This window comes from Mesoplodon mirus, assembly GCF_964341445.2.
Source record: "Mesoplodon mirus genome assembly, chromosome: X".
NCBI classification, from domain to species: domain Eukaryota; kingdom Metazoa; phylum Chordata; class Mammalia; order Artiodactyla; family Ziphiidae; genus Mesoplodon; species Mesoplodon mirus.
In genome coordinates, this window is record NC_138981.1 from 136,112,381 (window position 1) to 136,122,886 (window position 10,506).

The window sequence follows — 10,506 nt, forward strand, 5'->3', positions numbered from 1 at the left end:
CCAATATTTATGCTTCTTGTTTATTTTTCTTGCTTTGTTGCATTGGCTAAGACTTCCAGTGTGATGTTGAATTGGTGGCAAGAGGCAATGTTTTGCATTGTTCCCGATCATAAGGAGAAAACATTCAGTCTTTTTACCATGAAGTATGATGTCATCTGTAGATTTTTTGGAGACACTTTATTAGGTTGAGGAACTTTTCTTCTATTCCTATTTGCTGAGAATTTATATTACTAATATATATTGACTTTTTTCCAAATGCTTTTGCTGCATTGATCGATATACAGGCATATCTCATTTTATTGCTCTTTGCTTTACTGTGCTTTGCAGATATTGCATTTTTTTACAAATTGAAGATTTGTGGCAATCCTGCATTGAGCATGTCTATCAGTGCCATTTTTCCAACAGCATTTGGGACGCTTGTGTCTCTGTGTCACATTTTGGCAATTTTTGCAATATTTCAATCTTTTTCTTTATTATTATATTTGTCATGATGATCTGTGATCAGTGATTGATGTTATTATTACAAAAAGATTACAACTCGCTGAAGGTTCAGATGATGGTTAGTATTTTTTAGCAATAAAGTATTTTTAAATTAAAGTATATACATTTTTTTAAACATAGTGCTATTGCACACTTAATAGACTACAGTATAGTATAAATACAACTTTTATATGCACTGGGAAACCAAACAAATCATGTGACTTGCTTTATTGTGATATTTGCTTTATTGTAGTGGTCTGGAACCAAACCCACAATATCTCCAAGGTGTGCCTCTAATCATGTAGTTTTTCTTCTTTAGACTGCTAATATGGTGGATTACATTGACTGATTTTTCTGTTATTGAACCAACCTTGTAATTTTGTGATAAACCCCACTTGATTGTGGTGTATTATTTCTTTATATATTGCTAGGTTTGATATGATAATATTTGTTGAGGGTGTCTATGTCTATATTCATGAGGGATACTGGTCTGTAGCTTGCTTTTTTGGAACTGTTTTTGTCTGATTTTGGTATCAGTATTAGGCTTGCTTCATTAAATCAGTTGGGAAACATTTCCTCCTTTTCTATTTTTTGGAATATTGTATAGAACTGGTGTTATTTCTGCTTTAAATTTTGTATAGAATTTGCTAGTGAAATCATCTGAGCCTGAAGATTTCTTTTTCAGAAGGTTTCAACTACAGATTCAATTTCTTTAATGATAATAGGACTGTTTATCTATTTCATCTTGGGTGAGTTTTGGAAGTTTGTGGTATTTAAGGACTCATTGCTCTTTTGATCTTTACAATAATTCTGTGACATAGGCAAGACGGATAGTCTTAAATCACTGCTCAGAACAGTTCCTGGTACATAGTAGAAGCTTTGTTAATTTTGGTAGGATGAATTTGTTAAATGAACTCCATTTTACAAATGTGGAAACTAAGGTTCAGATTGGTGAAAGCACTTGTTGAAAATTATTTAGCTCATAAGTCACAATGTTAGGACTCAAACCCAAAAATAAAAAAAATAGCTTTTGAAGAAGAAAGAAAAAATGAGGAGGGAGCTAATTCAGCATCTGTTTTGTGCCAGACATTGCTGGATACTTTTATTTGACTTGTCTCATTTAAATTCTGACAGCAATCCTGTGATATAGGTGTTGCTATCTCCATTTTAAAGGCAATGGAAATAAGGCTCTGCATTAGTCAGGGTCCTAACAGGAAATATGGCACACTTCAGTCAGGAGAGTTTGAGAAGGGTTTACTAAAGCGACTATTTACAAGACATAGGCAGGGTGTAGGGAAGCCATAAGGGCTAGCGAAATACCCTATGGCTAGTATAGTGGGGCTGTTACTCCACCACTATCACCCAGGCCCAAAGGAATGAAGGAAAAGAGAGTCTAGAAAGAGTGTCTGGAAGGAGAGACCTCTAGAGCAGGTAGCCTTCAGATGAGCAGTGGTATTTGGTCAAGGGACATAGCTAACTCCCCACAGGGTGACTTCAGAGGCAGGAAGTTAGGAGGAAACTGCACTCTTCTCCCAATCTTTGATCAATGGCCAGAGTTCCTTTCTGACCAAATCCAACCAGAAGCCAGGGACCAGTCAAGCCTGTTGATATAACCCATACCAGTTTCCTGGGGAGGAAAGCAGGACAGAGAGTGAATCCAGAGGACAAAGATGTTAAGTAACTTGTCCAGGGTCACACGGCAACCTGGTAAGAGGCAGATTTAGGATTCAAATTCCAGAGCTCTGGTTCTTGACATTGCGCTTGTCCATCTTCCCCAGGGGACTGACCTTCAGGACCAAAGTGGCAGAAAGGGCCTGTGATTAGTCCCCCAGTATGTATATTTTCTCATTTTGTTTCTCTTTGCCCTGTAATGTAAATACAGATACTTTGGTATTATAAAGCACCATTAGGGTACCAGAGAGAGGTTAGAAAGAGAACGCTAGGCAGTGGAAGGAGTTTTGCCTGAGTGAGGAACCAAGAAAGGCAATGGAAGTTAAGGAAAAGACTCTAAGAACTGGACTATGAGCAGGCCAGAAGCAAGCAAATTAGGCTACAAATATTAAGTGAGTGCTTGCTATGCGAACTACGAAAGGTGACAGAGGCTAAAATGTTCTAAAAAGAATCAAGGTTGAGCAGACTTCCCTGTGCTCTACAGTAGGTCCTTGTTGGTTATCTATTTTAAATATAGCAATAGATACATGTATACGTATAACTGAATCACTTTGCTGTACACCTGAAACTAACACAATGTTGTTCATCAACTATACTCCAATATAAATAAAAATTAAAAACTAATATTTTTAATTTAAAAAAAGGATCAAGGTTGAATAAAAAGGAAAGAAACCCCTCGAGGAGCTTATGTCATGCTAGGGGCTAGAGGTGAGAGGATTTGTATATTCTGACTCTGGAATTCAGCTGATAAGCTGTGGACCCAGGCTAAGATGGCTGCCTGGAGCAGCCTCAGGGTTCCTTGCTAAGAGCCTAACCTGCTGGTGGGTAAAATAGGTAAGAAAATAAGTTGCTGAGAAAGGTGGCCTCCATGACTTAGCTGGCACCTGCACTTTGCTTAGATGTATATAACCTGTACCTTAAAACCCCTCACATTGGGCAAGGCAGGCCAACATGTAACCAGCAGGTACTGAGGTAAGGCTGTGGGCTCTGAGAGAGAGAGAGGAATGAGAGCCTCTCTTTAAAACTGAGTGTTTGATCTCCCTGCTTCCTTACTGTGATCTCTGTAATGACAGCCTCAGGCAGTGATACACAGTCTGGTCTCCTCCTCTCAGCTACTGTTGGGTCAGTCTCTCCATCCATGGTTTTCTGAGGGGCTCTGGTAGCCTGGGAACTGGTTTGAGCAAGACCATCTTGACCACCAACCCTTGCAGTATCTGGCTCAGTAGTTCTCAACCTTGACTGAACATTAGAATCACAGCAGGTGGAGGGGGAGAGGGGACATGGACATCTTCAGAGTCATATGACCAGCACAGTTATACAGGGCCCCATGCTCAGAAGGGGGCTCCATGCTGTGGGTTTAATGCCTTGCGGTTGCCATTTGAAATTCTTAATAATTTTATTTTTGAACCTGTGTTTTGTAAGTAAAGTCCAGTGGGACAGTAGAGAATGTACTGGGGGCCTAGAAGCTCAATTCACATATGGTTCCACCCCCCATTACCTCCCCATATCTTCAAGATAGGTTCTTGACTGCCACTCCCCACGTTCCAGGTGCCTGAGTCTCCCTTACCCTCCCCCACCCGCATCCATGTCCATCCATCTCCAGCGGGAGCCTTGATGTGGGGAGGGTCAAGTCAGGTGCATGCACCCTGCAGCCCCTCAAGGTGGGGCATGGCAGTGGCCATCCTTGCACTTGGTTCACAGCACCACGCACATTCAGTGGGGGTGAATCTCTTGCCCATCCCTGATCCAGGTACCTAGTACATCCTTGTGAGGAGGTGGTAATACCCTTGAGAGGTGCCTATATGCTGTTGGATGGGGTGGCAGGCATCTGCCTCGGGAAGGAAGATGCCTGGGTCAACTTCCCTGCTCTCTGATAAGGCACATCATGTCAGGCCAGCAGCTAGAAGAAGGATGAAACCAAACAGTTGTCAGGCCTGAGCACACACACGTGACACAAGTCATGGGGTAGGGTTCCCAGGTGCCTGTAAGGGCCTACACTTGCCTCATGAGTGCCTTCCCATGCCCTAGAGAGTGTCCTTTGGGCCTACTCCACATCTAGGTGACCCTCTCTTCCTCCTTATAACTAACTTTCTTGAGTCTGACTTTGTGTTCATCTCTTCTGGCCAGCTCAAGGCACCTTCCAGGGCTGGGGCATGCAATACAAGTTGTGCAATTTTGGTGATTCTGCATATGAATTAAATGCTCTGGTATTTTTATTTAAAACTGCTATTGTCCAATGTAAAGATGAACGGTAAGATACATGTTAATAATTGAAATTTTAACTTTTTCTTGACTTAGAATAATATTGAGTAGCAAATAGAAAATACCATGACAAGTTGAATGAAAAGCTTCAGAAGAAAGGAAAAATCTGTACATTGTAGTACCTTAGTGACACTTTTACCCCGCTTTTTGAACAAGGAGCCCCACGTTTGCATTTTTCACTGGGCTTCACAAATGACGTATTTGGTCTTGCCTGGGTGTATATTTAAAACATACAGATGCATCCAACTTAATTGATACTGGATGGGGCTCCAGGCATCTATTTTTTTTCAGGCATCTGTATTTTTAAAGGTACCTCAGAGAGTCTGTCATAGAAAGAAATTACAAATAAGCAAGGAGGGAAAGCTAGAATAAACTCTGTGGTACTGGATTAGAATCAGAGATATCCATATAAAAATGTAAGCTTATCTATATCCATATATAAATATATACATGTAAAGGTAAGTAGATACAGGCATTAATATTTATGTGTGTGTATACATGGATTATTTTACATGCCTGTGTTCCCTCGCTCTCTCTACTGGCAGGGCCTAAAAGCAGCAACATTCAAATAGAATTGAGCTTACCTAGAACCACATCTTGTTTTCTAAATACCATTCTCAAAAAAAAGAACTAGGCCTAGTAATAATTTTGGAGGGCAAGATATTTGCATAGCTTCAAATTGTCACCCCCAAAATATTTATTAATTGCTCTGGTGGTTTCAACATGTGTCCACAAACTCTTTGATACTCCTCCCTACAGGTGGTGGAGATTAATTCCCTTCCATTGAGTGTGGGCTGGACTTGGTAATTCAGTTCTAATAAAGTATGGAAAGGGACAGATAGTAGTTTTACTATTTATTATGTATATTTTCTCGTTAATATATAAGTAAGTTGAAAGTGAAAGCAGAAAAAGATATGCTATGCAAATCTTATTCAAAGGAAAGTGGGAATGGCTATATTACTATCAGATAAAGTAGACTTCAGAGCAAAGAAAATTACTCCCTTGCTCTTTTTCCCACCTTCTCTGGTTTTAACTGAGATTTTCTGTGATTCCATTTCATCTCTTCTCTTAGAATATCAATTATACTTCTTTAAAACTTTTTAGTGGTTGCCCTAGAGTTTGCAATATACATTTTTAACTGAGTTCATCTTCAAATAACACTTTAAATGTAGTTCAGGTACCTTATAACAGAGTATTATTAAATCTTCCTTTCCATCTCTTGTGACATTGTTGTAATTTACTTCACTTATTCATATGCTATAATCAATCAGTATATTGTTACTATTTTTACTTTAAAGAGTTATCTTTAAACCAATTAAGAATCAGAAAAATAAAAGATTTTACCGTACCTTTATTTATTCCTTCTCTGACACTCTTCCTTTCTTTATGAAGGTCCAAGTTTCTGACCTCTATCATCATTTTCCTTCCCCCTGAAGAACTTCTTTTAACATTTTGTGCAGGACAAGTCTTCTTTTATTTCCCTCCATTTTTGTTTTTTCTGAGAAAGACTTCGTTTCATTTCTATAGGATAATTTTGCCAGATATAGAATCTGGATTGGTGTTTTTATTCTTTCAACACTTTAAATATTTCATTCCACTCTCTTCTTGTTTGCATGGTTTCTGACAAGAAGTGTGATATAATTCTTATGCTTGTTCCCTTGTAAAGTCTTCCTTAAAGATGTTGTCTTTGTATGTGGTTTTCTAAAGATGGCTAGAGGGAGGCTGGAGCGGGAGGAATGCCATTCCCCAGTTAGGATAAGGTGTGGCAAAGTCTTTTTCCTTGTAGAGTTATGGAGAAGGCTCTAGGCATATTTCACAATGATTCTTCTTTCCCTCCCCTGCCAGATTCACAAGAGGATCTTATTCACATCTTTATTGTGAGAATTTGGTGGATTTCCTGAAATTTGGGGGGTGCCCCTGTGCCTTCAGTCCTCAGAAGTTTCTCACTCTTACAGTAGTCTACATTCTTCCTCCAGCAATTTGTCAAAATAACCAGTTTTGGTGTTCCTACCAGTTTATGATTCCAGAGCCTTCTTTTCCAGGTAAGTAAATTACAGCTGTATCTCTCTGGATATTCCTAAATCTTTAGATTTTGGGGTGGTGGTTTGCCCTGCAACCTCGGTTCTCTGATGGGTCCAAGAAAAGTCATTGATTTTTTTGGTTTGCCCAGTTTTCTTGAAAGGATGGGAGTGATCACTCCCAAGTTCTTATCAGAAGACTATTTCAAAATGTATATGAAAAGGCACAGGTCCTAGAATAGCTAAACAATTTTGAGAAAGAAAAAGGAAGTGGAAGGAACCAGTCTACCTGGTTTCAAGACATTATATGGTTACATTAATCAAGACAGTGGGGTTTTGCAGAGGGATAAACACACACATCAGTGGAACAGAATAGAGAACCCAGAAATAAACCCACACAAATATGTTCAACTGATTTTTGACAACGTTGCAAAAACAAGTCAATAGAGGAAGGATAGCCTTTTTAATAAATGGTATGGGAGCAACTGAATATCCATAGGCAAAAAAAAAAAGAACCTTAACCTAAACTTCACACCTTATGCAGACACTATCCAAAAATGGATCATGTAAGTTTGCAAAATGTAAACTATAAATCTTTCAGAAAACAGACATAGGAGAAAATCTTTTGGATCTAGGGCCAGGCAAAGGGTTCTTAGACTTGACACCAAAAGCATGATCCATATAAAGAAAAAAAAAAAGGTAAATTGGAACTCACCAAAGTTAAACACTTTTGCTCTGTGAAAGACCCTCTTAAAGAGGATGAAAATACAAGCTATAGACTGGGACAGAATATCAGTAATCCACATATTGAACAAAGAATAAAGAACTCTCAAAACTAAACAGAATAAAGAACAATCCAATTAGAAAATAAGCAAAAAATGGCAATGGGCATTTTACTGAAGAAGATATGTAGATGACAGACACTTGAAAAGATGTTTAAAACATCACTAGCCATTACAGAAATGCAAATTAATACCATTATTTGATATCACTATATGTCTATTCAAACAGCTAAAATTAAAATAGCAATAATACCAAATGCTGGTGAGGATATGAAGAAACTAGATCTCTTATACATTGCTGGTGGGAAAGTAAAAATAATACAGCCACTCTGGAAAATAGTTTAGTGGTTTCTTACAAGACTAAGCATAAACTTACCATACAATTCAGCAGTCGCACTCCTGGGCAGGTATCCCAGAGAAATGAAAACTTCCATTCATACAAAAACCTGTACATGAATGTTCATAGCAGAGATATTTGCAATAATGACAAGGTGAAAATAACCCAAATGTCCCTCAATATGTGAGTGGTTAAACAAACTATGGTACATCCATTCCATGGAATACTACTCAGCAATAAAAAGAGTAAACTTCAGATACACACAACAACTTGGATGGATATCATAGGCATTATGCTGAGTAGGAAAATGTCAGTCTCAAAAGGTCACATACTGATTGATTACATTTATATAATATTCTCTAAAATGATAAAATTTAAAAACTGGAGAACAGATCGCTGGTGTCCAGGAGTTAGGTATGTTGGGAGGAGGGTTGTGACTCTAAAGAGGTAGCATGAGGAAGATCTTTGTGGTAATAGAATTGTTCTGTTTCTGACTGTAGAAATTGTTCTGATTGTAGTGGTATTTACAAGAATATACACATGTACCATTAAAGGAAACTGGGTAAAGGGTACACAGAACTTCTCTGTATCACCTTTTCAACTTCATGTGAATCTACAACTATATCAACATAATAGTTTTTTAAAATAGTAGCTTTACAGTGGAGAAAACTGGAAGAAATCTCCTTAACCAAGTCATCAAGGCTGACATCACCAGTATGTCATATTGATACCATGTACTTCCTGATACTATGTGATGAGAAAGGCACTTCACTTCTGTGCTATCCTTTCCCAAGATACATAATCCCAATTTAATCATGAGAAAACATCAGACAAACCTGAACTGGGGGACATTCTACAAAGTACGTGACAATCTTTAAAATTGTCAAGGTCGTGAAACACAAGAAAACATTGAGAAATTGCCATAAATTGGAGACAACTAGGAAGATAGGATGACTAAATGCAGCATAATATTCTGGATTCAATCCTGGAACAGAAAAAGGACATTAGTGGAAAGATTTGTGAGGCACATTATACAAAATAACTGCTCAGTGCTCTTCAAGATCATGAAAGATGTGGAAGGACTGATAAACTGTCATACATTGGAGGAAACTAAAGAGATATGACAAGTAAATGCAACATGGTATCCTGAATTTGATCCTGGAACAGAAAGTGGACATTACTGGAGAAACTAGTGAAATCCAAATAAAATCTATAGTTTAGTTAATAGTATTGTACGTAGGTTAATTTCTTAGTTTTGATAACTGCACTATGGTTATGTAAAATTTTGACCTGAGAAATGCTAAATGAAATGTGTGTGGCAGCTGTCTGTGCTGTTTTTACAACTTGTCTGTAATTTTAAAATTATTTCAAGATAAACTTAAAAACTAACACCTCCCCCCCCCAGATGTGTAGTCAGGGCTGAGAACTGCTGCTATCTCATCCATTAGGTCCTGCCTCATGGGTTTCCACTGTGTTCTCCTACTCTTCTCCATCAAAATTGCCCTGCTGTGGAGGGATTTGTTCTCAACTGGCTGCTGGTCTAAATAGAATGAGGGAAAAATATTTCTACCACTATCCCAGTGGGAAACTCATTTCAAAGTTACTAGTATGGGTACTATCCTATCTGCTCTAGCCAGGTGCCATTGTATAGTAAGAATTTCCACCTCAGAGATTCATTCCTTTGTGTAAAGCATCATTACATCATTTTTCATGCAGCACTTATGGATACTGGAATATAAATTCAATAAGAATTACAAGTCATGTGAATTGGTATATCAGGGCATTTTCTACAATGCCACAAAACACTGGGCATCTGTGGGGGAGAGAGCTAAATTTGTCTAGAGTTCCCCACAATCCATTTTAACTCTCTAAACAGAGAAGGCCAGTCCTTGGTGGGAGGCAGGAGGCTGGCACTGTGGGTAGTTAGAGCCAGGTTATTCAAGACAGCGCTCAGAGCATGATTCTCAGGTCTTAGAGAACTGGCTAAGGTAGAGAGATGGTCGACATCTTGGATAGCGAACTCCTGTTGCTATGACAGCTTCCAGGAGCACACTTGTCTCATCGGAGTCTGGGGCTTATTCAGTTGGCTCCGCCTTCTCCTGGAGTGCTCTGTTTCTTAAAAGGGCCCTGCCCTTTATTTTGCTAGGATTAGTCATTATGGGTTGGTGTATTGCCCTTTCCCCGCCTCCACCCCAGCTTTTCATCTGCACCCTAGAAGGGAGGGCTTGTGTCTTTGGGCCTGCTGAGAGTCCTCCAAGAGAGCTGAGCTGAGAGAAAATTAAGAACAGCTGGGGGTAGACACAATGACATCATGTGCCTCTAGCATAAAAAGCAGCTCACAAACTCTGATTCAAGGAGAGAAAAATAATGGGAACTGGAGGAAGGGGCTGAGACTTGGGAACTATGCAAAGGCTGATTACTGGGGAAGACAAGAGAGATTAAGCTGGGAGCACAAGAGCTAGCTGAGCTATTGGAACTCTTAGTAAGGACCTATTAATCTAGTATTTAGCACTTGGAGTCTATAGATTTAGCAGCTAAAACTAAATGGGAACAGATTGGTGAAAGCTGTGAAAATGCCCTGAGGTAGTCTATAGCTAGGAGTAAGATTAATAAAGGAAATAGTTAGAAACTGAGCTTTATTGCAGAGTAAGTTGCAAATTGGACTCTCTGCATATAGACTTTCCTCTTTTCTCAATTATTCTATAGGAGGTTGCATGGTTTACACATAAAAGTAAATTTATTGGGGTGCATGTATCTTTTCAAATTAGTGTTTTTGTTTTGTTCGAATAAATACCCAGGAGTGGAATTGCTGAGTCATATGGTAACTCTATTTTTAGTTTTTTTGAGAAACTTCCATACTGTTTTCCACAGTGGCTGCACCAATTTACAGTCCCACCAACAGCATACAAGGGCTCCGTTTTCTCCACATCCTCGCCAACATTTGTTATTTGTGTTC

At 38.8% G+C, this 10,506-nt stretch overlaps 1 protein-coding gene across 4 annotated transcripts in view; it reads left to right on the forward strand.

Annotated features, from left to right (window-relative positions):
* Positions 1–9,538, forward strand: part of LOC309796051 (uncharacterized protein) — a 93,906-nt gene extending 84,368 nt beyond the window's left edge. For all 4 annotated transcript variants that reach the window (XR_014292418.1, XR_014292419.1, XR_014292424.1 and 1 more), the window contains 2 exons: positions 6,259–6,455; positions 8,069–9,538. The gene's annotated coding sequence lies outside the window, so the exon portion shown is untranslated. The remainder of the gene's footprint in view (positions 1–6,258; positions 6,456–8,068) is intronic.
* The last annotated feature ends 968 nt before the right edge of the window (positions 9,539–10,506 follow it).